Raw genomic sequence first — 25,195 nt, 5'->3', positions numbered from 1 at the left:
GACACTGTGGGAGGGCTTGTCCCCCCTTCCCTTGGATGGATGGCAGCAGATGCAGAGACCTGACAGGCAGCCACTGTTCATGCTGGTTCCTTCTTGGATTTCTGAAAGTGGTGCCCGTGCAGAAAGATCATCAGGTGAAGAGCTGACTTCTCCACATGGCTACCTGTCCTCCCTTTGAGGCCTATTATCAGGTAAAGGCAATATGTCCTGATACCTACTTTGAAACTCAGTCTGTCACCTATGGTAACTGCACCTTAGTTGAATTATCCACCACCTAGTCCAGTATCACAGCAAACTTGTGTACAAAAGTGAAGGCTGGCAGGGTTCTTTCCTTTCCCCAGCTACCCACAGTAGTTACTATCAGTTTGGGAAGCGCTGGCACAATGTGAGTGGCAAGAAAGATGATGGCTCTGTTTGTCCCCTTCCCCTGCACTACTTCCCGTGTGATCAGAACCCGTCTCACTCAGATAACCAGGTATCTACTGTAATGTCTTCTTGGAGGTGGTGATGTACCACCAAAGTTTGAGGTGGTCCCCAAACTTGAGCCTGCGTCAGACTCACCTGCTAGCATGCTGAAGCCAATAGCTATTCACAACCTCTGATTGAGCAGATGAAAGTAGAGCCCTAAATGTGCTTCCCTGGCAAGCTCCCAGCTATAGCAGCAGGTCTGGGGCCACACCTAGAGAACCACTGCTCCAACACAAGGAAATTTGATGTGACCTTGATGGGTCTTTATTTCCCTGGACTTCCTGTAACTCGTTTGTTAACATCCCCCCACCCCCCACCGAATACCTTTCTAGATAAAATGAAAACCTGAAAATGATTTTGTGCAGACTTGCCCCTTACGCAGGCGTAAGAACATTCCCATCACCCTTCTCACTTGCTGACCCTTCAGCTCTTGTTAACATGGGCTCACTAACGGCAGGAGATGAAGAACTAACAGAAGCGAGAGCTGTGCTTACCTGTGGGTGAGTGCCCAAAGGGAAGGCTGGAAGTACTGAAGGCTAGATGTGGTGAGAATATGTCAACAGTTCCTGACTTGCCCAACAGCACAAGTATCTGCTGAGCGTTGGCTGCCAGGAAGCAAGAACCTAATGTATTTTACTCAGTTGTGAGCTGGTGCCTGGCATTCAGTCCCAAACCCTCCCAAGTCTGCAATCAACCCTTATGTCTGGGCCGTTGAAGAATGTTCTGCACCCTGTCTTGACATCTCAGGTTTGCTAACACCCAACTGCAACGCCTCCAGAATTCCATAGCTCACCTGTTATCCCTCATGCCACAAGAAACCAGTGTCCTCAGGAACATGAAGCCAAGTTGACTTTTTCAACAAGTTTTCTTTGCTCTCCCGAGTTTATCATCCCCTTTTGTCACCCGTGTATGTGTGTGTGTGTGTGTGTTCAATATAGTCAATGTGTATATATTTGATATATACACATGCATGTTGAAGCCCATTTTCATTGTTTAACAACTTGCCAGCCATATTGAAACTCCCAGCTGCTGTATGGATGCTTAGAGCTTGATTGATGACTGGTTTATATCTAAATGATGTCCATTGGTATTCAACAACTTAATTTGGAAATAATGTTAAGACTTTTTTTTCAATAACATTTTCTAAAAATCAAGTCCAAGGATCCTTAACCCACAAATCACTGAGAAAACAAGATTTCCTTAGAACATGATTGTCTTGATGATTTGCTCTCTTGAGGCACTGAAGACCATGACCAAAAGCAAGTTGGGAAGAAAAAGATTTATTTATTTGTTTGTTTGTTTATTTATTTATTTATTTAATCTTACATCTTATAGTACAGGAATTCGAGGCAGGAACTGAAGCATGGGCCATGAAGGAATGCTGCTTCCTGGTTCATGGTATGCTCAGCTTGATATATATATATATATATATATATATATATATCAAGCATATATATATATGCTCAGAGTTGGCACTGCTCAGGATGTGCTGGGCCCTCCCACACCAATCATGTAAAAAATGCCTAGGGCATTCTCACAGATCAATATGATGAAGGCATTTTTTTTGTTTTTGTTTAAGAATTACTTATTTTATGTATAGGAGTACACTGTAACTGTCTTCAGACACATCAGAAGAAGGCATCAGATCCCATTACAGATGGTTGTGAGCCACCATGTGGCTGCTAAGAATTGAACTCAGGACCTCTGGAAGAGCAGTCAGTGCTCTTAACCGCTGAGCCATCTCTTGAGCCACCTCCTCTCTCTCTAGCCACCCTCCTTTATTTGTTTGTTTGTTTATTTATTTATTTATTTATTTATTTATTTATTTTTGAGACAGAGTTTCTCTGTGTAGCCCTGGCTGTACTGGAGCTTGCTCTACAGACCAGGCTGACCTTGAACTCACAGAGATCCACCTGCTTCTGCCTCCTGAGTGCTGGGATTAAAGATATTCACTACCACCACCTGGCTTGGAGGCATTTTCTTAACTGAGGTTACCTCTTCCTCTTCTATAATAACCTGAGTTTGTGTCAAATTTTCCATTAAAAAAGTTATTATTTTGTGTACTTTGACTGAATGAATGTATTTGTAGCATAGGAGTGCTCACTGCCTTGGGAGTTCAGAAGACGGTGCCGTATCCTCGGGGACTGGTGGAGCCATTGTGGGAATCCAGGTTCTCTGCAGGAGCAACACTTGACCACTGAGATATTTCTCCAGTCCCTTAAGTCCATTTAAAAAAAAAAATACAGAGAGACCAGATTCCCCTCAAATCTAAGACATTTACCATATTGCATTTACTAAGCTTTCAGAGGTTTTCAATTAGTACCAGTTGCTACGTTTCACTACTACAGGGTCATGGGTGTGCTTGCTGCTTGCCCAACACACCAGATGCTGGTCTGCTGGGAGGGCTGGCTGCAGAGAACCTGAGACTTAGTCCCTTCGAACTGCATAGCCTGAGCTCACCACTACTTTTTCTGTGTAGTGTTTTCGGACACACTGCTGAGTCTAGCCCTTGTCAGACTGCACAGGAGTCAAAGGGTGTTCTTGGCACCCCGTCCTTGGTCCTATATTATTGTTATTGCCCTGGCCAGGCAATTTCATCACCTAATTTACAGGGCCTATAGTTGAAACTGTAGCATTATCTATAAAGAAGTGACTTAAAAATGGCTCTGAACAGTTGCAGGGACTGACACAACTGGAACGGTGAAGGAATGTAGAGAAGGTAGATATAGGCACATAGAGAAGCTGAGATTGGGTTATCTAGGGTCTTGGATGGAGAAGCTTCTCAGCGTGTTGTGTTTATTATACACCGTTGAGCAGAGAGGTAGGGTTGTTGCGTACTGTTGAACAAGGAGTTGGAATCATTACATACAAATAAGCAAGGCCGTGGGGTTACTTGTTTTATATACAGCTGAACGAGGTTCAGCTCTCTCTCTATGTGTTTTATAGACAGATGAATAAAGAGGTCCAGCTAATCTCAGTAGGCACAGTCTCTGCAGGGAACAGAATTTAGGATGTAAACATCAAAGGGGAAACAGCTACAGTGGACATTTTCCACACACACATTTGCCCTTGGACCCAAGGAAAGCTTTGGCATCCCTCTGAGCCTCACCTGGAGAAGGCTTTGCCATTCTTGGGACAAGCAGAAGACCTTGACGCATTGGAGTCCTTAAAATGGCCGTGCCCATGTTAATAACACATTCACTCAGGGCTTTACTCCGTAAGTTCAGGCACCACTGAAAATAAGTTTTATCTTATGGGAGAATCCTGACTTTCACTAGTGAAACACCATTGTCTGTTCCCCTCTATGTTCCCCTAAACTTGCTTGTTCGGACATCTTTTCCTAGACATCATTCCTTTCTCTTTCAGCCACTCCGTGGTCTTTTTTTCTCGTAGGCCTATCAGTGATCCACTTCCTCCAGGTCTTCAGCTGCTTCTGTGAATGTCTTCTAATTCCATCCCCACAACTGAATCTTCTTTAAGTTCCTCCATAGCCATTTCTCTCTTTATTATCTGTGAAGACTGATGAGAAAAGTACTGTTCTCATCCCCTGAATCTTTATTTCCATACACACCCACTGTTCCTGTCTGGGGGAGTCTGTCTCTCATACACCATGCTTTAGAAGTCCTCTGGCCGGGTCACCGTACTTCCATGTGACTTCATCTGGTGGACCTAGAGGTCTGCTTTCACTTCACATAATCTTTATGGTGCTTAGAGTCTGTGAACATGGTTTTGAACTTGGGGGTCACAGTTGGTCTGGCTACCATTTTCAATAATGCAATTTAAAGAGAGAAAGCGGAAGTAGAAAGCAGAGAAAGGGAGTTGGTTCAGCATGGCCACATTGGAAGGCAGGGCAACGAGATCCAGTTAGCCTGTCAAACCTCTCAAATCTTTTTGAGGGGGTCCTGATGTGAGGTTATTGTTTAAATGGTGGTCGAGGATATGTACATCTAAGCAGTGCATAGACTTGAGTTGATTCAGGACACAGATGGAAGAAAACCCAAAGCATTTAAGTATGTAAGTCATGCAGACCCCTCCCCTGTAAGGTTATAGCATTTTTCTTTCTGTACTGCATTAGTTATGTCAATGCAAACACAAAACAAAAACACAGCTCTCATCTTCAAGGAAATAAAAGACAGTTTATTGTTCAGCCATTCTGAGTGACCACGGCCTGGGAACAGAGACTTAGGTCACCCCAAGTCCATGTTCCAACATGGAAGCTTTTTTTCCATGAAGTTTTATAGTTTTACAGGACAGAAAAAAGTCACAATGGAAGCAAGTTTAGAACACACTTGAGCAGGTATGTCAGAGCAGTGGTACATGGGGATGGGGGAAGATTTGCTGTGTGCCTGAGATGTATATGATGGCACTTAGCTTTTGGGTTGGTGGAAGCTGCTTGTCTCCTAAGTCAATAGATTCTAAAGGTTTTTATCTGTTAGTCACAGGGAGTTTGTTCTGACACAGAGATGGGCAAGGAATGACCGTTCTGGGATAAAGCTCACCTGAGACAAGGTAATCAGCCCTTAGACCTACAACATCCCAGTCTCCACACAGTCCTGTAGTTCTGATCATCAGGCTCTGCAGACACAGCTTCTTTCCAGGAGTTCTTCCCAGTGAGTCTCTAGATCCATCTGGCATTAAAGTTAGCCATTTCATCAGTGTGTCAAATAACAGTAACAGCTCTCTGTAAATGGAGTTAATAAGCTCTATTAGTTATTAATATGACCCAGCCAGTCCCACAATAATCAAGGCAGAGATTCCTATGGATTTTTTAAATCAACTCTGGCACAATTACTGAGGGATTACCTCTAAGTCTGTTTTTCTAACTCTAGACTGTCTACTGCCCAGCTGCACTACCCAAGTACTTGCTGTTTGAATCTCAACTGGATTACTTCTGTTACATCGGCATGTCCTCAGGGTCTGTTTCTCTCAGGCACATGCTCCTGGTCCATCATGTTCAATAGAAACCTCCTGTTCTCTCCATGTTCCTTCTCCTTCATTCTCCTTTCTCCTTCTCTCCTCTTCTCTTTCTTCCTCATGGTCCCTACCTGTAACTCCCACCCCTGTAACTTGAAACTCTGCCTATTTTTATTCTGCCCAGTTATTGGCTATAGCCACTTTATTTTAACTGATAGTTTTTAATTGGGGTGCAAGTTTTGCATGGCATCATTTGGTGTACATGAGAATCTGCTCATCAAGCGTAGCCAGATCTGGGGGGCCAGTATTTAGCATTGGAATACATAGCAACATCAGACCAACCCCCAACAGCTCTCCATCAAGTGACCACTATTCTGTGTCAGACTCTAAGCTGCAGTGCTCTTATCAGCTCAGTTGATGTTTCCCCTTGCAATCCTACACGTTAGGAGCTAGTAGACACATTAGAATCAATGGTTGGGAAGTTGAATCATAACTAGGATGGTTGACTCACCGACAAGTGCTGCTCTGTTGACTGAAGTCAAAACTATTGGATTTGACTTCAGTAGCAGCCCCAACTTCGGATTTACACAGCCCTTCATGATAGATGGTGTGTGTGTGTTGGTGTGTGTGTGTGTGTGTGTGTGTGTGTGTGTGTGTGTGTGTGAGAGAGAGAGAGAGAGAGAGAGAGAGAATGTAGAAAAGCAGAGAAGGTGGAGGTACAGGCTACCCCAGATCAATTCTTAGTTGGTTCTACGAAATAAAATATCCATCCCTGGCTATGGCAGTGCACAAAGAAGGAAACAATTTGAATCAAGTCCAGAGGAGATAAACCCTCTGTGAAGCTTTTTACCAGTTCACAGCTAGTCTGGTTCTGCAGGTAAGCAGTTGTGTTGTGTAAACCTTGTTTTCCTGTGAGAAGTGGGAGGCAGTAAAGGAAAGGTGAGATGCAGTAGGGCCTTGTGTTGATGGAGTGAAGAAAGGTATAAGGTAGAGGCTAAGACTGTAAATAGGGAAATGCAGACACATCATGCCACAAGAAGACATACATTTGCATATTTGGCAGGCCTAGACAGAAAGCTGTAATCTTTGAGATGGAACTACAGTTTCATATTAAATATTGCACTTGAGAAAGGAAGGTAGCATTATGAACTAAGACTGGTGTGTGTGTGTGTGTGTGTGTGTGTGTGTGTGTGTGTGTGTGTGTGTTCGTTCTCATTCCTATTAAAAATGGACTGGGCAAGCCTCACCAAAATGACTAGGTTTCCGTGAAGAGCTACACTTTGCTGTTTTATAACCTGTTTGGGCTAGATTTCTCTTTACCGGTGTACATTGCAGCAGACTAATCACTGAAGGCTTCTGCATGTTCCCCATGCTTCCCAGGCTGACAGCACTGTGGGAAGGGCAGACTAATCAGCCCAAGGAACTGGGAATTTTCTAGGACTGCCTGAGATAGACTTAACTGGCACCTCTCTAGAAGTTTACACACAACATCTGTTCTGAGGTTTAAATATATGTGGAGGGGGGGTGTTTCCTTCTACATTTCTTTGGTGCTTCTTACTCTGACTATCTGAAAATATTTCCTTTGTCATCTTTGAATGTAAACAGGGAAATGTTTTCCTGATTTCTGTGTAAAAAATGTATTCTGAAAACCCGTTTACTTTTAGTTTATGTCACTGTGGTAGTAAAAGGAGTCCCTGAAAATAGGCTCTGAGATAGAGATCCACCTACAGGACCTTTTCTGGAGAATGGACCGCAAGGCAATTCCATCAGAGGCTGTGGCGAATCCAGTGGAGAGCAGGAGAACCCTAGCCAGTAACTCCACGTGGGCTTTCACTGGAGAGGATGTGATGATTTGGACAAGCAGCTGTCCTGGGTGGAGGCAGTTTAGGGATGCACTAGGAATGAGTAACTGCTCACTTTCTGGCTTCATCAACAGGCAGTGCAATGACAGATTCTTTTCTGAAAGCATGATCTGTACTGCTCATGACAACACCAGCTAGAGCCAGTTAGTCTACTTCAGTAATCTCTCCCTCCTTCCTTCCCAACCCTGCCCCTCCCCCACTCTGAGACAGGGTTTCTCTGGGTGGTTCTGGCTGTCCTAGGACTTGCACTGTAGACTAGGCTGGCCTCAAATTGAGATATCCTTCTGCCTCTGTCTCCCAAATACTGGGATTAAAGGCGTGTGCCACTACCACCTGGCTATTTCGGTAATCTCAAACACATGTGATTCTTTTCTGTATGTTTAAAATAATCTCTACAATTCAGTAGTTTCTATTAATATTCTTTCTCAAGGGAAGATATTGGGAATCATTGATTGCCTGAACTAAATTGTAACTCAATTCCAAATGCCTTAAAGCTGTCTTGTAAAGAAGTCTGAGGACATGACTCGGTTGATAAGGAAGGTTCTTGCTACGCAAACTTGCAGACCCAAGTTCAAATCCCAGCACTCATTAAAGTCTCAGTCACTATAGTGCCCACCTGTAATCAAAGGACTGAGGAGGTAGAGACAGACAAGGTGATCTCAGAGCTCATTGGTCAGCCAGACTGGCTGCCTAAATGAGGTTCAGTGAGAGACCATATCTCAAAAAATGAAGAGGAACATGATGAGGAAGGAAGATACCTGACATTGACCTTTGACCTCTGGCCTCTACATGTGTTCACTTATGTGAAAGCACACACACACACACACACACACACACACACACACACACTCAGTATCGTGAACCTGAAATACGTAATTTATATGTCTTTTTTTGTTTGTTTGTTTTGTTTCTAAATACTCCTGTTTCCAGTTCATGGAAAGCCTCTGCCTTTGCAGGCTGACTCATACATGATGACATTTTGTTACTGACAATTTTAATTATCAAAAGGTTTAGGAAATTGAATCAGTTTTTCTTTTTCCAGAGACTTTACATGTAGACCCCATGTTGCCATGATTTTCAGTATTTTCTCTTTCGTCATCATCATCATCATCATCTTCTTCTTCAAAAGCTTTGTGTATGTACTTACACTGTACTTGAGATATGTCCAGAGAAGTAAGTCATCCTTTTTATCCTGTTGGAAAGTCCTAAAAGTCATGAGTCTTGATTTTGCATATATATGGTCATATTGTTTGTATATATAAAATATCACAAAAATTAAGATTAATCTTATGTGCAAAAAAACCCGAAATCAGTCCTCCCTTGATCTTCTCTCTGGCTGAGAAGACTCAGGCTGAAGCGCTGGCTGGCTGAGTAAATACAGCCACACTCTTTTCATCTCACGGTAAAAGGTATCTTGTAAGCCATCCTGCTCAGCACAGCCATGTGATCCACAGGGATGTTTATGAGTGCTCCTAGTTATGCAAGGAACTCTGCTGTGTCCCCGTAAAACAGATGAAAATCTTTTTTGTATTCTATAACAGCGTTTTGTGCAAGCATTTACTCCACCCACCATATGTATGGTGGGTGTTTTGTGTAGAAGAGTACTATGTAGTACTCTTCTCTAGGAGACACTGTGCTCCCAATTTAGAATCTGGAGTGGACAACATGGTAAGGTATTACAAAGCAGGACGGCAGCGGACACCACAGTGGGGGGAATACTCTGCCCAAAAGGCAAAAACACAGTGGGAAACAGGACACTCTAAACTGAGGGAGTGAACTGGGGCCAGCAAGATGGTCAGTGGATGAAGGTGCTGAGGCTGACTCCTGGGGTCCACATGCTTACCACCCATCCTCAACTGAGGCTGACTCCTGGGGTCCACATGCTTACCACCCATCCTCAACTGAGGCTGACTCCTGGGATTCACGTGGTAGAAGGAACTGTCTCCTGCAAGACATCCTCTGATGTGACCAACTCTCTTTCTCCTTCTCTCTCTCTCCTGCCCTCCCTCCTGTCTCTCTCACTTCTCTCTGTCTCTGTCTCTGTCTCTCTCTCTCTCTGTCTCTCTCTCTCTCTCTCTCACACACACACACACACTCACACATGTGTCCACAAGCACACACTAAATAATAAATGTTAAAATAATATCCAGAAAGGACTTCAACTATATGTGATTCCTCTCCCATCCCAGAGAGCTCCACAACTAGAATCTTTGTATATTTACTCTCTGGAAAAACATATCCAATAATTGGATTTTATTTCATGTGGAAACTTAAGCTTGTGTGACTTTCAGTGTGTACACATAATTTGTTTTAAAGTCTGTTTTTGATGTTTTGTAACTTTCTTGTCTTAGTTCTTGGATTTTTACTGGGCTAACTCCCTGACTTGTAAGTAGTCTTAGACGTTGCCGTGGGTGGGGAAAGGGCCATGGAACCACAGAAGGCCTAGAGAAAGGGAAGAGAAGGAAGAATAGGACCAAGAAATCAGGCAGGGTGACGCACCCGGCTCCAGGAGAGACACAGTAGTACAAAAGCCCTGGCTGTCTGCCAGTCAAGGTGACCAGAGAAGCTGTGACTTAGGCTCAGAGCAGGCATGCCACCTCGTGAAGCAGCTGGAGTGTGTCAGTCACCCACCGACATTTGTGGAGGGGCTGCCGTTTGCTGAGTACTGTGGAGGTCATGAGGCCTGCCCATGCCCTTGACAAATCACCTCAACATGCTCAGTCCACTCATTCCTGTCAGACTGGAGTCATTGCATAGGTTTCCTACAGGGTTTGGGGATAAGCCAATGTATATTACACAACACACTCTCCATTTTATTAAGTTTTTCAATCAGGTAGCGTGGCATGTTGTTACGGTAGCCTCAGACACCCCATTGTTCCTCCACACACCCCAAATGATTACCCTTTAAAGTGTAAAGCAAAGCTATTTCCTAGGCCCCAGTTCTCATTTAATGAGGAGATACTCCAACTATAGTCTGCTCCCAAATAACCAAATATTCCTCCATATCTAAGACAGTATCTTTGGGGGGGGGTATGTATTCTGTTTAGTTAACAGCACTATATGCACACATAGTGGTCCCAGCCAGAAACAAAGGTCTCTCAGCGTCCCTACATACATTCTACCGTCCATACCCACCATCTTCCCTCTCCTGTCTCATCGCAGCATCTTCATTACTGCATTCTGGTGCTTGTTCTCAAGACCTCCCGTGCTCACCCATCCTTAGATCATGCTAAGCCATGTCACTACCAGACATAGATTAAAAGTTTGGGAACCATTCTAGGTCATATTTTATATTTGTGCTCAGCCATTTTGAGAGGATGAGGCTGTGAGAATGGAAAGGTGTTGGCAGCCATGACCACTATGAGGTCTGGAGGTCCTGTGTGCCAGCCTTTCATAGCTCCATACGTTAACACCCCTCTATGAACTCTGACCTCTCTGTCCCCACACTATAGAAGTCAGTTTATGTTTCAAGGATGCCCGTTAGATGTTACTTCATATGTGGATTAGCTCTTAAAGGTTTCATTCCAATTCCATGTGATTCTTTCACTGAGCAGAGTTTAAAAGTGGTATTTTCTACATCATGTGGAACTTCTTGTGGGTGTTTCCACACCTGGCTACCAGTATGGATTCCCTTTTAGCTTTTGCCATGATTTATAATATTTAAGACATTATTGTGGCAACATTTGTTATATTTTTATGTATAAGAAACAAAAGCCATTTCAAAATGGGGGAGCCTGAGAAGAAGCCACAAGTAAGAGTGAGACACCAAGGGGCTGCTCTTTGTTGAAAAGGACGCGAAAAAAGCCACTCACCCAGCACCCACCCACCCACCCACTGAACAAAAAGGAGCCGAAGCCTCTCACACTGGCAGAGATCAGAGACAGGCAGTTTCCTGTGAGAACTCAAATGAGGAGCGGTCACATTGACATCTGGTCTAGAATCATAACGAGTGTGGTTAAAGAAGACAATCTCAAGTAACACATTTACTAAGTCACTTACTGCATGCTGGCAGTGCTACTAGATTTCTGTAGGAAAGAGATGGGAATCAACTCTAGAAGAACACAACTTTGGTGACCATAGACCATAGGATGAAGGCTGGCTTCAGAGACGGCAGAACATGAACATGCACGTACGTGTATTCCAGGAGACGATGTGCAGTGCTGACGCATTCCAGCATGGAGCCACAGCCAAATGGATGGGGACTGAATTCCTCAGTCTCCTCTGCAGTGAGGATGCCTCTGGCGACTTAGGAGGTAGAGTCTGAGGGAGGCTGAGTTTTACCCTCTGTCTTCCCCCTACCTGGGAAATGATACTATTGCAGTCACTTCCCTGGACCCAATGCGGAAGGTCCCTGCTGAAGATACCTGAGCTCACTCTTCATCCCGATTAGAGATAGCCTCAGGCTTGGAGACATGATTTTTCTCTGAGATATAATGCTTATAGTCTGTTGGATAATTGGCAGGACATCAAATACTGTTTTTCTGGCCATGAGGTCTCTATTGAAAGTGCATATCTGCTCTTCTTAAAGGGAAGCAGATACACACACCAGGAAATGACTGGCATGGCTGGATTTCTATAAACCTGTGTACCTAACAACCAGCAGTTTAGATTTGATGCCTAAGAAGTCTATGTGTGACCCCTACTTCACCCTACCCACAAGTACCATGTGGCAGATAGAAACCTCCACATTTATAAAGCATTGTATTTTGGGTTTCTGTGTCTTAGCATTTTTCTTGCATTCTATTAATATAGCCGTCATTATGGGTTAAGTCTGTTAGCAGCTTTTCAACTGGCCCCGTTCTTAGGCCTCTGTATTCCTACCCAACCTGGCTATAATCTTCACTTGTCACTCCGACTTCCAGTTTCAAATTCCATGTGTCATTCTCTAACCTGCTATTCAGGTGAATCTCCAAATATAAGTCTCACCTTTTTTCTTCTTTAAAATTCTCTGTGTTTGTTCCTTGTAAAAGACGGGATATGATTCCCTAGAAAGACACTGGAGACCTTTCTCCAGCTGCCCCAGCCTGCTTCTTCAGCTTATGTTCCATTCTCTGCCTGGAATGCACATGGATTGTTGTCACAGGCTATCTCAACTCTCCTTCTCTAAGAAGCCCTGCCCACCCCTTCTAAGAAACGAGCCAGTCAAGAACAAGGGCTATCTTACTGAGTTTCATTCTCTGGAACCTTGCCCAGAATAACTGCTCTGTATTTATAGGAATAATTCTTCCCTTTGTCATTAATACTTACTAACCTCTCTCTCTCTCTCTCTATATATATATATATATATATATATATATATATATATATATATATATGTATATATGTATGTATATGTATATCCATCCATCCATCTACCCACCCATTCTATCTATGAAACATACATTTATAAAGTCAGAGTAGATTAGACTACTTCATTTAGGAATGATGAAACAGAACCACAGACTAAGTGTACATGGCACAAGGCTTTTCTTCCTTTTCTTTATTCATCTTCAAATCCCACTATGATGAGACCTTTCCCCCCTTTTCAATTCTACAATGAAAACTCTTTTGCTTCTTCCTTGACATGGACAGTGAAGTATTTTTTGTTGTTTGTTTATTTTGTTTGGTTTGTGTTTTTTTTTTTTAAGTTATTGTTGCCCAGGCCCATTACTGCTTGGAAAGCATCTTGCACTATCATTTCTTTTCTTATGAAATTTGTTCAGGGGCTTTGAGTAAGAAGACCTACCGGCCTGGCTCTTTACATGTCAGAGCAGGATGTTAAGTGAAATGTCCATCTGAAACATTAAAGTTTTAAGAGCAGCTACGCTCTGCTGTGGGACTTGTGACTAGTTAGATGACTTCTGAATGTCACAACACATGGAAGGCATTAGATGTTGGCAGCCCATAGTGGCAAGGCTTTTATAGAGAACTGCATGTCTCCCACACCCACCAGAGGAGGAGGAGGTTAGGGCTGTCTGCTCTGGTCTTCAGGCATTGCAAGAAGGTTCTCTCTAATGAGGGTCCCAGCATGTCCTTCTCAGAGGCATAAGCTCAGTGTGGGCTGAAGGCTGGCACTTTCTAGAGACTGGCTGGGCCAATGGACTGCTGGAACCCTGTATGACATGAATCAGGCTTCTCAGAATTTGTCATTCTAGATGACATCTGGGTGTAACATACAACATTGGGTCACTTCAAGTCATGATCAAGGAAGCATCTGGAGGGGCTAACATAGATCAACAAAAAAATGAATGAATGAATGAATGAATGAATGAATTGAAGATAGAACTAGGAGCCTTGGAAAAAAGGGATTGAAATACATATGCAAGGCGCACCTTTGACATCAGAGACAGGTGACCTCTGTGGGTTCAAGGTCAGTCTGGTCTCCTCAGAGAATTCCAGGGCAGCCAGGGCTACAAACTGAGAACTTGTGTGAAACAACCCAACAGAATTGGATATGCATACGTGTCCAGAGAGCTGCTGGGGAAAATATCTACACTGATTGCCAAAAAACATCCATCAACGTGGAGAAGACAAGAGATATTTTGCCTGAGCTATCGCCAGCCCATGAGTGGGAAGCCAGCTTAGAGTAGTGAAGCAAGGAACCACATTTCCTTCTTATATCTCTCCCTCTATTTCACACTGTAGAAAGAGCTCAACACTAAGAGGGCAAGCTGGCAGAGGCTAGGAGAAGTGTCAACTGGTGGAAGCAGAGATGCTGGTATTACCGTTTCTTCAGGCTGGAATCCTGCCTGGGCTTGGCCTTGCTGAGCTAGAAGAGATGGGTGGTGTGACCATATATCCTGTGCCCATCTGGACTCACAAGGGGTTTTCAGGTGCAAGAGGGTTGAGGTGCTGCATTCATTTATGAATGACCACAGAAACCATAGGCTCAGCCTGTGTTTTCTTACCAAGGAACAAGCTGAGGGCAAAAGCTTAACACCATTTTATGATTTCACAGTATCAGGCTGGTTGCAGTGCTAGGTGTTGAACACTGAACCTCATGGTAGCCAAATGTTCTACCACCAAGCCACCTCCCCTTCTCACCAGCATTCTTATTTAACATCACTTAAAATCTTGTCAGTTATATTTTTTTTACTTGTACGAACAGTAATGCGTTTATTATTCCCAGTAACTATTTGTACTGCAATGAGAGGAAAGAAAGTTAGATGGTGAAATGTTTTGTTTGTAAATTGGCAACAAGGGTGTTGGTTAAAAGTGGAAAACAAACACCATAGACAGACAGACAGAGAGACAGACAGATAACAAGTCTCAAGGAAATGAAGAGCAGAGCCTGCTTTCTGGGTTAGTGCATTCTGCACTTACCTTTCTCAAGTCAGAAGTCTCAGAATTCTTAGGAATGTGTTGTTGACCATTCTTCCCTGGAGCTTTCTAGGGGGAAGGGAAACAGATCTGGACAGGCCAGGCAGTTCCTGAGAATGCCCATGAAGTATAGAAGGTGTCCTGGTGAAGATTATATGTCCTGAAGGCTTTATCTGGATTTTATCTTTCCCAGAGAGAGGTATCTTGACTCGATCTGTTTTAAGTCAAACACTGCCACAGATGAGCAGGTATCTCCTCAGCATCCACTGTAGTTGAGCCCCTAGAAGGAACCAAGTAGAAGAAAACTGGGAACCGAGGATATTTCAGCAAAGGCTTGCTAGCTCTGTGGGTGACAACAATGTCAGTGAAGTGGCATCACCTTCTTCTTTTTTTTTTTTTTAACCGCAAATTGTTTGCAAAATGGCTTCCTTCACAACAAAGTCTGTGTAGAGCGAATGTCCCCATTGCTATGGAGTTAGAGATCAGGGCTTAGCAGTGGAACTGAGGTCTTGATTTTACATGAGAGCCTTAATAGGTGTGAGTCAGAAGGGAACAGCTTGTGAAAGGGCCACTAATGTACACCTCCAGTGGGGCTGCCACCAACCCTGTCCTGGGAGAGTAGAGCAGGAAGCCTTTCTTTCCACTGGTTGCTGATCGGCCAGCCAGCTATTTTTTTTCTAAGACGTACTCATCCCTGGGTTTATTTTTATATCAATAATGTAATGCACAGAGAGAGTTGTCATGTCTGTATTCTAAAGTGTGACAGCAGAAAAAAGGCCAACTCCCATGTTTACTTTTGGATGCCCATAAGACAGAACACTGTAAGGCTTCTGAATCCCTCTGTGTACCCAAGCTATGTCCTTCTATGTAACCCAGCACACCCTCCCTGTGCCCAGGCTGCACATGAGACCATGATCCAGATGTCTCGGACTGTCAGTTCCTTGGTCCTCCTCGACATTTGACCTCATATCTGTGTACTGTGAGTTTTGCCTGTTTGTGAACTTCATAGAATGGAACTGTCATCTGTGTTGTCTTGTATCTTGTTCTCTCACACACGACATTTTAAAGATTTATCATGCAGATTTGTGTAGCGGGCCTTCCTCTTCACCCCCGCCCCCGGTGTGAATATATGAATTATCCTCTTGATTGACACCAAGTTGCCTCACTTTTCAAACAGTATGAATGTTGCTGGGTTCATCGTTGAGCATGGCCTCGCAGTGTGTCAGCGAGGGTTTCTCTTTACACTTCATTTTTGGACTAAGGGTATGTAGACTTGTGAAGACCTGATTCATGAGGGACACCAAGGTATTTTCCAAAGTAATTATTTCAGTTTATAATCATGCTTATATGTATGATTCCTATGTAATAGTCCCTATGACTTATATCTTTGACTGCTATTGTCATATCCAACTTTATATTTTGTATTAATATAATCAGTATAATATGCACATATGTAAATATTTCATAATGCCTGCATAAAATGATTTTCTGACTTTATTATTGTCTCTGTTAAAAATTATAATCATTCTACCCCTCTTCAGTTCCTATATGTATCTTTTGGATACTTCATAGAACTTATCTATCCTTATTGTATCATGGCTATTGCTATTTTGTAGTATTTTGTGTATTGAAAATGTTGTCTCTCGGTGTGTGCCCTGTGATCTACCAGGCTTTGATAAATGGAGCATAAGCGAGTTTTAGAAAATGTAACACAGTCAATATATTCCTTCATGGCTTGCATTAAGAGATCTCCCCTACTTTGAAGTCACAGGCAGATACTCCTAGAGTCTCTTCCAAATTACCCATGATACTTCACTCCTCAGTCCATGGAGAGAGAAAGAGGGCAGGGCAGGCTGTATCGTGTAATACCTCCAAAACTTGATAACTTAGACGGATCACACCAGTGCCAAGATTTAGGACAAGAAGCACAGCACCTAGCATGGCCAAGTGGGTGTCTCCTTAATGGATTTGTGGGAGTATACTAGCATGTTAACCAAGCACTTTCAGGGTTATAGGGGCTCTCTGGTGTCCTTGGTGTCCTGCAACTTGCCATGTAGACCAGGGTAGCTTTGAACTTACAGTAATCATCTTACATCCGTCTCCCATGTAATAGAGTTTTCAGGTATATGTCACCATGCTCAGCCTTTCAGGGGCAGCACACAACACTGGCTCAGAAGTTATTAAATGTATAACATAGCTTCCAGGAGAAGACAGGGGGAATGTCTCATTACAGGCTACATGGCACCAAGGAAGCTTCTGCCCAGACATCTGTGATTCAGTAATTATCTTCCCAGGCCAGATGTAGTTCACCAGTTAGGCATCTTATTAGAAAGTATTGTTGTCTCTTAACAGTGATCACAGAAAGAGACCAAAAGCCAATGCTACATATTGGAGGGTAAAGTATTTTGTGAAGCATCTCTGTTCTCACATTTTGTGGAAGTATCTCTCTCTCTCTCTCTGTGTGTGTGTGTGTGTGTGTGTTTACAAGGAGTAGGGATTCATTTTCTTTAATTTCTATTAAGCTCTGTATATCAACTTATTTATTTTCTTCCCTAAACTTCCATGCCAGCTCAGGCATTTTACAGGTTTCAATATGCATGTAAATTTGGCACTTGGTCTCACTCTCACACCCTACCACTCATGCTGCCACACAGTGAGCCATCACAAGCTTTGATGTTTAGATGGACGTCTGGCTGTTTGGGTGGATAGGTCCTGTCCGTCTTCAAGAGCTACTTTGATCTGTCAGCTTGTCTAGGCTGCAGACACAGTTGTGCAAACCTTAATCTAGGTGCTGCCATGAAAGAACTTCGCATATGTAAGAAGAGTCCCTGATGGGCTGGCCATAACTAAGAGGATTATCATGGATGACATGGGTGCGCCTGGTCAGAGATGAGGGAAGGCATCAAAGGAAGGGCAGGTTTTCCCACGAGAGAAGACGTTGTAATGGCAGCTTTGGGCTGTTCCCATAGAGTCTTACCGAGCTCCTGACAGCCACGTGAGCCAGTGGTGGTGATGCTTTGGCCCTGTGTCCTGCTGCCTGCCTGTTCCATCATATGTATGTACACGTTTGGGTTTTTAGTTATATTGCATTGACTCTATTTGCTAATTTGAATGCAATTGCTATGTTCATCAAATCTAATCGTCTAACCCGTATTTTCCACTTAACTAAGACTTGTTAATAGTTTATAAAGTTCTCATTTTTATCCAAAAACTTAGTAGCTATTATAGATGCCAACTTAAAACCACATTCCTATTAAATGAAATCAAGATATAGAACTTGTACAGCTTGAGGGGCCGTCATAAACATCCATGTGACGACTACCCAGGTGAAGGAGCAGACACCATCTGAGACTTTCTAAGTGCCCTCTCTGTTCACAGCCCGTCCTAAGCCTTACCTTTACGCTCATGATAATATGAATACCATGCACTACAGCCTCCCATTCTCTAAGATAATCTTTCTTACTCCCCTTTCCAAAGTTCTTTATGGTTAGTCATTTTCTTGTAGCCCTAATTTATTACATTTAAAAACGCTTGTTCTAAGTAGGGTGGTTAGTAAAACTTAACTCCACCATTACTACAAACATTAACAGAGCTTTAACTGTATCTTCTTTTAAATTGCTTTTCTTCATGGCTACCTTGTAAGATGCCATTTTTATGCATTGATCTTAACTTGTCTACTCGCTACAATCCCTGTCTTCTAGCTTTCTATGTGTAACTTTTTGTTCCCATGTAGATCCTTGTATCCTTGGTGAACAATAAAGTTTTTCTTCTTTCTAGTCTTCATGCCATATTCTTTTTTCTTTCCTTGCCTTGCCAAGTATCTTAATATAATTGATCAAAAATCTTGAAGAGAGAGTAAGAGAGAGAGAGATGGAGAGAGAAAGAGAGAGAGAGTATGGTGTGTATGTGGTGTGTGTATATGTGTGTATGTGGTATGTGTATATGTGTGTATGTGTGGTGTGTGTGGTATGTGTGTAATGTGTTGCATATGGTATGTGTGCATGTGGTGTGTGTGTGTGTGGGTATGTGTGTAATGTGGTGTGTGTGCGCGTGCATGTGTATTTTGGGGAAGTGTCTTTGGCTCCAGATTTTAAAAGGAATTCCTTAACTTTCACCATAAACAAGGCATTTTCATAGGTTTTTTTTTTTTAAAGTAGATTAACTTCATCATACCAGTGGGTTTCTTTCTGTGGTGGTTATTGAATTTTATTGGTGCTTCTTCTGCATCTTTTGAGATGATCCGGCTGTCTCTGAATCTATTATTATTGGAACGTCACATTACCAGTAGCATACCTGGCTTCACTTGTGATATTGAACGTGCCGCGCTCCTCTGAACAAATTCAGTCCAACCACAGCAAATTGTCACTTCTGCACCTCTCTTAATTCATGTCGCTGATGATTCACCTGTTCTCCTGTTCTTGTGCCCACACGTGGCCTGGGATTTAGCTTTCTTATAGTATCCATCTCTAGTCTGGGCATCCCATCGATAGACAGCTCATAAAACGAATGGGGGCGTCCTTCCTGGTCTCTTTTTTGAAGTGGTGTAAGTGTAGAATTACCTCGTCCTTAAATACACAGGAGAGCTTGCTTCTAAGCTGTGTGGATATTGCCTTTCTTTGTGGGAAGACTGTAAATACTGATTTAGTTTATAGGCAGAGTGTACATCATTAGATACTCCTAGCGTGGGAGTGTGTAAGGAGGGTAACTGACCCAGCTGGCCACCATTGCCTTGCTGATCTCTGCCTTCTGCTAACATCAGGTGAAATACACAGAGGCTACAGCGACCCCCAGTGGCCTCTGAAGGGCATCTCTTAAAGGGACTCCCTCCTAGCCTGGGGAAGCAGGGGCACAATTCCTCTTATTTCAGAACTGTAGAAAGCCTGCCATCTCCCCACTGCAGTAAAGGCTTTGGTAAGAGACAGAGACAAGTAGGAGCTGTGGAGGGATGTTTGGTAGATGGATGGACTAGGGAATATGAGGACACAGAGACTGAGCAGGTACCTGAGGGTCCTGGGACGCACTGCTGTGCCACATTCTGCCACTCAGTTACTAGATGAGGGGACATCCCAGGAAGGAGTTACTCGCAGGGCTGTGTGGCACATGCCTGAGCAGGGCGTGGGGTTCAACTACACCTTCTTTGCTGTGTACCAGCTCTGCCCACTTTTATATAATTGCAGACTGACATGTATTTTCTTTCAATATTCTTAAAGACATCCCATCAAGCTTGGGTTTCATTATCCTGTAAGGACTTAATTATTAGCCAAGATGCAAATTTTTGGAGATGTTGCCTTTTCTCTATCACAGTTTTCCAAAAGACTTTTTCCTACTTGGGTATTTTACAGGTCGATGATCACAGACCTGCCAGTTTAGCTTATTCTTCCCGCTGTGGCTTTGAGACCGAGAATTGCAATCTGTCACCAGCCTGAGACCTTTCTCGGCAATGCTTCCTTCAGTGCTGACTTTCCCAGTCTCTCAGGTTTTTTTCTTCTGGCTTGTTCTCTGCTTTCTCTTACCCTTTTTCTTATATTTATTCATGAAGTCTATTTTCTACAGTGTCGTTTGGGAGCTATTTTAAAGCCTTAAATTCTACCTCACTGATTGACTCTCCTCAACTATACCTAACCCACCACTAACCTACACAATGTTCCATTTCTAGAAGCTGTATTTGTTCCCTTTGCAGAAATGCACACTAACATTTGAAAGCCTTTTCCAATTCTTTTTGAAATGCTAAAATGTTTGCTTTGCATTTTGTCAGAATCCCAAAAGCCTCAGTGCTTGTGGGTCGTCTGTGGTGACTTCTCTCTATTGGTCTTTGTTTCTGCCTTGCAGCGTGGGCTAGCCTGGAGCTCTTGTTCACTTTGCCTCAGGCTACAAGTGCTGCAGGCTTCTGAGCTCTGCCTGATTCACTTGACTGATTTTAACTCAAGTTGCTTGTTTCTTCTGGCATGCTGAACTCTTTTTTTTTTTTTTTTGCTAAAATCTTGTTCTATTTTTTAAGGCACTGAAACGATTATCATGTAATAACAATTTTACAGAAAAACATCATTATAAACAACTTGAACATGTATAAATATACTTATTAAATTTCCTTATATTTGTGAAATCTTTACCATGATGGCATGCTGAACTTTTATTGTGCAGGTTTTTTTTTTTTTTTTTCAGAAGCGGTTTCCCTTCCAACTGTTTAATTTTACATCGCTGAGACCAAGCTTACAGCCCACATAAGGTGGCTCCTGTGATGAAACTGAGGCCGTTGCTAAACAGCCAATGGTTCCCGATTGTTGCTCATTCCCATCCCCCAGATAATTCAATGTAAAACCGTATAAAATACACAAATGGAAAAGTCTATTTCTCTGAAATACAAAAGATTCCTTTGCCATACCTGGACCAACACACTGTATACATTGTTCTTATTTTTGCAGGTTCATTAAACCATGGCCAACCTCTCAGCATTGGTAGGAACTTCGCACTTTTGTTAAAAACAGAAAAAGTACCTTGAAAGGATACTGGAGCACCCCAATTTAGAGGCTTGTATCCACCAAATTTTATCTAAAGATTTAGATTATCTAAAGATAAAATTCCTTTTAAAAATCATCAGTATCATATTTTATGAAAGCTCATTTTTGTTTAATATACTGGATATACCCTCTGTGTCAGATTATTTTAACGTGTTACACTGTCCTGTGTGGTAGTTTGAATGAGATATCCCCCATTTGAATACTTGGTTCCTCTTTGGGGGTGTGGCCTTGCTTAAGGAATTATGCTGGAGTCGGGGGTGGGGTGTGGGGTGAGTTTGAGGTGTCAAAAGACTCATACCATTCTTAGTGTGCTTCAGTGTGCTCTCTGCCTCCTGCTTGCAATTCAAGGTCTGAGCTCTCAGCAATTTCTAAAGCCTTTGCTTCACTTCATGGACTCTGGAAGCCTTCTGGAACTATTCTCTCAATTAAATACTTTCTTTTATAAGTTGCCTTGGTCAGGGTGTTGTATAACAGCAATAGAAACATAGCTAAGGCATCCTGTTTACTTTAGTCATTTACTAAAATTACTCTTGTAGAGTCTCAGGTGGTATCTTCTCTCCGGGGGAAGAGAGAAGTCTTTCCATAGCAACTGCCCCAAGGGAGGGCCTCTCATTTCTTTGTCTTGTGTCCAGTTTTGCTGCTACATCCTAAACCTGTATTCTCAGTCTGGATTTTTTTTTTCTCATTAATTTTTATTATCACTGTTCTGTTAGAATGTGATTTCCATATTTATTGATATTGCTTAATAACAATACATGTTAATTCTAATGTGTATGTAGTACAAGACAAACACTCTCTTCCATGTTTCTCCTCTTCTGTCCATCCTAGCAGAGGAGTCATGTTCCTTCACACAGTCTGTCTCACCTGGTTACAACTGAGGTAGGCTCTGTCAGGTGCTTGACCATCAGTGGGACTAGAACACGTGACAGAAGCAGTGTAAGAGAGGGAGGATTTGTTGGCTTCATGGTTCCAGAGGCATCAGTTCCTCATGATGGAGGGTGTGGCAGAGTAGGGTAGCTGACATCTTGGTAGCTGGGAAGCAAAAGAATTGTGAGAAGCCAGGCAAGATATAGCACTAAGGACTTAGGCCCCACAGACCTACTTTCTCTGACTAGACCCCAACCCCTACCTTTCATATACCTTCCAATAATGCCACCATACTATGCACCCACCAAGGAATTAATCCTCTTTATACCATAGCCCTCAAGACCTAATTGTCTCCTGAAGTGTCATCATAGAAATCTCCCCAGTGTGCTTCACTGATGTCTTGACTAACCCAATTCTACTGATTATCAGGATTAACCATTAGGTATAGTAATCAGTGGTGGAACTAAAGGGTTCTTGAATCTGTTAACCAGAATCTTTTTGAATGACTGAGATCCTACCAGAAGGTATTAGCCATTGCTGTCTTCCTTTTGGAGAGTGGAGAGGCAGAGTCTGACTCCACATCCCCTTCAGAAACCTTCCTATTGGAATTGATGTCGATCCCCCTCAGTGAATCATATTTCACAGTGCAGTGGTGTGGTGGTTTGAATATTCTTGGCCCAGGAAGTGGCTCTATTAGAAGGTATGGGTTTGTTGGAGAAGTGTGGACTTGTTGGAGGAAGAGTGTCACTGTAGGGGTGGGCAATGAGACCCTCCTCCTAACCACATGGTGGCCAGTCTTCTCCTAGCAGTCTTTAGATGGAGATGTAGAACTAACAGCTCCTCCTGCACCATGCCTGCCTGGATGCTGCCATGCTCCCACCTTGATGATAATGGACTGAACCTCTGGACCTGTAAGCCGGCCCCAATTAAATGTTGTCTTTTATAAAGAGTTGCTTTGGTCATGATGTCTCTTCACAGCAATTTAAAATCCTAACTAAGACAAATGCTAAGTTCTAGGATTGGTTGAAATTGAGAGGTATCTAGAGATGGAACTTTTCAAGGAATCCCTAGTTATAGTTCATCAATTTTTTTTTTTTTTTTTGGGTAGGGAAATCAAAATTTCTCCCCAAAACCAAGATGTACTATTTTCATTAGGTAATATGTAAAACTTGTGAGACAAGCAATGGTTAGGAAAATAGTTTTTTAAAAATATTATATTGACTAGCCTATAATATTTTAAAACAGTACATCGACTATATAGCATATAATGTATATGACTATAATCCATGCCTACTGTTCTCTCCCTCAATTCTTCCTCTTTCCCAACATTTCTTCCTCATCCATGCTCTCTCTCCCTCCCCCCCCACTTTCTCTCTCTGTCTCTCTCTCTCTAACTCACTGTCTTTTAATTTCCACTGAGTCCATTTAGTGCTGTCTCTGTGCATGGGTATGGGACCATCTTTTAGAACATGGGTAGCCTCTCACAGCTCACATCCTCAAAGAAAACTGACTCTCTCTCCCCAGCAGCCATCATTTGCCAATAGTTCCTCAGAAAGGGGTAGGACTTAACAAACCCCTCCTCCCTCCATGCTGGGATTTGGGTTGACTTGATCTTGTGAAAGTCTTGTGCATGCATGCAATCTCAGCCACACTATGAACAGCTTTGCTGTTATGTCCAGCAAACACTTTCTCATTGCACACATCTATTCCCTCTGGCTCTTACCATCCTTCAGTTCCTTCTTCCTTGATGGTCACCGACCTTCCAAGGGAGAAAATATGACATAGTTATCTCATTTAAAGCTGAGAATTCCACAGGCTTTTATTCTCTACATGTCGACTGGTTGTGGGTCTGTGTCTTAATCATCAACTATGCCTAAAAGAAGCTTCTCTGGTAAGCATTGAGAGCTGTATTAATCTATGAGTATAAGACAAGAATTTATGAGGCTGTCTCTGACTTTGTCCATTTAACACAATGGTTCTCAACCTTCCTAATGCTATGACCCTTTAATACAGTTCCTCATGCTGTGGTGACCCCCAGCCATAAAACTATCTCATTGCTACTCTATAACTGCAATTTTGCTATTGTTATGAATTGTAATGTAAATATATAATATGGAGGATGGTCTTAGCAACCACCATGAAAGGGTTGTGTAGCCTATAGAGTCTTGGAGGGACGTGTTGTCTCTTCTATGGTCTCAGAGATGCTCCTAATATCTCAATAACCTAAAATATATTTTTAGGAATTTTATAAATATAATCCAATGATTTAGTGTCTAGTAAGGAAAACTTCGAAAATTTCAGAACAATTTTTAAAAAAATTACTGTGTTACACTTTCTCAGAGTTAGTGGCCTTGCAAATCTGCAGTTTAATAGACATTTCCTTGTAAATGTTCTAAATTCTTAGCAGTGTCAGCAGCTGGACCTTGTTTCAGTAGCACTTCAAATAGGATACTATTATGGGTGAAACCAATCACCTGGTCCTACCTTGCCTCTCAGGACATGGGGACAAGGCTTGTGAAATCTCCTAAGAGCTATAACACAAGAGATCCCCACTGGAGCTCATTACCTGGAAAAAAAAAAAAAAAACTTCACTGTGGTTTTTGGACAAACTCAGATCAGCTAATGAAAAAGCGGAAGGAAGAGTCAGTCAGCCAAGAGCAAGAAGACAGGGAGACAGAGCACCCGCAGGAGACGTAAGAAAAGATTTCCTTTAAAATAGGTCTCAAAGATAAATAGCCACAGACATTTCTCTTTGTGACTATATACTTCAGCAACTATAAAGAAATGTACTGCTAGTTTGGGCTTTTAGAAAATGTGGTTTGGGACAGCCGAGAGTTACCTGGCTACCACGCTGAGTTTCCCCCATCAGTCTCTCTCAGCTTCTCAACACTGGTTCCCTTTGTGTGATGATGGCCTGTTGCCATGGTACCGTTAAGCCAGCTTTCCCGAAGATGAACCTGCTAATAGGCTTTTCTGTTCTCAATTTCAGGAAGGGAGTGGAGAGAGGGAAGGAAATTTAATTATTCCAATTTATCTAATGAGTTCCTTAAAGGCTGTGAAAGATTGGCTATTTGTACATAGAGGTGTTGAAACAATTTCCTGATAAATCTTTGTCACTATTTGTTGTGCTCAAACATTTCTTAAAAAATTGATTTTTAAAAAATTTCACTTTGAACTTTCCAACCTGTGATATCATACTGCAGCTTGTTTTATGGGACTTCAATTTTTTTTTTTTTCAGTGCTGAGACTGATCCTAAGGCCTTCAAG

At 42.5% G+C, this 25,195-nt stretch overlaps 1 protein-coding gene and 1 long non-coding RNA gene across 6 annotated transcripts in view; one reads left to right on the top strand and one right to left on the bottom strand.

The window, feature by feature from the left end:
* Positions 1-4,584: 4,584 nt before the first annotated feature.
* LOC143443014 (uncharacterized) lies at positions 4,585-24,900 on the bottom strand. 2 transcript variants are annotated; one of them, XR_013111674.1, is made up of 7 exons: positions 24,768-24,900; positions 24,413-24,494; positions 23,652-23,687; positions 21,926-22,093; positions 14,547-14,823; positions 8,392-8,436; positions 4,585-5,096 (listed from the first exon to the last, which is right to left on the bottom strand). It is a non-coding gene; the product is annotated as an uncharacterized LOC143443014 (long non-coding RNA). The 2 variants fall into 2 exon arrangements; XR_013111675.1 differs by lacking the exons at positions 4,585-5,096; positions 8,392-8,436 and adding an exon at positions 11,085-11,543.
* Positions 24,510-25,195, top strand: part of Mlip (muscular LMNA interacting protein) — a 314,951-nt gene continuing 314,265 nt past the window's right edge. For 3 of the 4 annotated variants that reach the window (XM_076937909.1, XM_076937905.1, XM_076937893.1), the window contains exon 1: positions 24,510-24,621. The gene's annotated coding sequence lies outside the window, so the exon portion shown is untranslated. The remainder of the gene's footprint in view (positions 24,622-25,195) is intronic. The other variant, XM_076937894.1, reaches the window with a different exon arrangement.

The sequence above is a fragment of the Arvicanthis niloticus genome, chromosome 7 (genome assembly GCF_011762505.2).
Source record: "Arvicanthis niloticus isolate mArvNil1 chromosome 7, mArvNil1.pat.X, whole genome shotgun sequence".
Classification (NCBI taxonomy): Eukaryota; Metazoa; Chordata; class Mammalia; order Rodentia; family Muridae; genus Arvicanthis; species Arvicanthis niloticus.
Note: the sequence above shows the minus strand (reverse complement) of the source record. Positions and strands in the feature narration are given on the sequence as shown.